This window comes from Elephantulus edwardii, unplaced genomic scaffold (genome assembly GCF_000299155.1).
Source record: "Elephantulus edwardii isolate Elephantulus edwardi_28Jun2011 unplaced genomic scaffold, EleEdw1.0 scaffold00042, whole genome shotgun sequence".
Lineage (NCBI taxonomy): Eukaryota > Metazoa > Chordata > Mammalia > Macroscelidea > Macroscelididae > Elephantulus > Elephantulus edwardii.
Window position 1 is genome coordinate 17,877,304 of NW_006399792.1, and position 1,476 is coordinate 17,878,779.

Below are 1,476 nucleotides of genomic sequence, written 5' to 3' on the forward strand. Positions count from 1 at the left end.
TCTGGTTTAGTTCTCTGCCAAAAGGCTCTGTTGTTGTTGTTGTTGTTGTTGTTATGTGCCATAGAGTCGTCTGCGACTCATAGCGACCCTATGTACAACAGCTCTGAAGCCTGCCCTTTCCTGAGCCGATCTCACTGACTGACAACTCTGCTCCCATTGCCGCAGTACTGTATCAATCCATCTCATCCAGAGGCTTCCTCTCCTGTGCTGTCCCTTCACTCTTCTGAGGATGACGTCCTTCTCCAAGTGCCAGTCTCTTCTGGCCATGTCTCCAATTATGTGTCACAGAGCTTCAAAATTCTAGATTCCAAGGAAAAACTTGATTTCACCCTCTCCAAGACAGAACTATTTACTTTCTCGGTAGTCCATGTCATGTTGAAGACTCTTCTCCAGCACCACAAACAACTCAAAGGTTCAAAGGCATCAATTTTTCTTCTGTCATCCTTAGTCATTGTCCAGGTTTCTGATGCATTGCAAGTAATTGCAAAGACTATGGCCTGGATCAGGGGCACCTTAATCTCTAGACTGACATTGTAGTTTCTCTACTCCTATTCATTTTCTCTCAACAAGAAACATTTTAAGGACAGTAGGAAGGTTTAAATAACACTGTCCAATTTTCATGACGGTGCCCCTCTCCCAAATCCATTCATCCTTATGTTTAACTAGCTTTTCTGCAATCTTTCCAAGTAATTCTACTCTGGTTTAACATTCCTGTCAAATGCTCACACACTTCCAAACTTTAAAAATTCAAAGAACAGTAAGTTTCAAAAAGATGTTGAGACTTTTTATAAATGAAACATACTTCCTAAAGTCAACTAGCCAAACATATGCACAGACAAGAGACTTTGAAAATAGATTTAGCTGGAATATTTCTGAGTCTTCGATTAGATTCAGTTATTTGGAATCTATGAACTTAAAATGATGATCAATCACAGTGGAGTCAGTTGTGTCTCTCATTGCTAGGAAAATCCACAGCTTGCTTGACTGTGCCTACCTTCATGTATTTGAACTGAGCCTTGAGATCTTGAAAGTTCAATCCTTCAGGTTTGAACAAGCTATAATAAAATTCAGCATCTGGTTTTGGCTATTTGCTGGAACCAAAGTAGTCACTCACTCACCCTTTCCAGAATTATCGACAGGTGCTCTCCCTGCTGGGGGCTGGTTGTTATATTTGTTCAATATCATGTATGCATTGACTACTTCCAGAATGATGTTGTTGTTGTTCTTGTTGTTGTTATTGTTAGATGCCAGTGGGTCGAGTATGACTCATAACGACCCTATGAATAAAAGATCTAACCATGTGCCATCCTGTGCCATCTTCATACTTCCTGACATACTAGAGTACATTGAGGCAGTCACATAAATTTACCTGCTTCTATTGTACCAGTACCATGCTGTCTTTACCACTACGGCAGTGTAGTAGGATTTGAAATCAGGGAGTGAGATACCTCCTACCGTTCTTCTATTCTTAAGGAG

The 1,476-nt window shown here is 40.6% G+C and overlaps 1 pseudogene; it reads right to left on the reverse strand.

Annotated features, from left to right (window-relative positions):
* Positions 1 to 894: 894 nt before the first annotated feature.
* Positions 895 to 1,476, reverse strand: part of LOC102852878 — a 35,161-nt pseudogene continuing 34,579 nt past the window's right edge.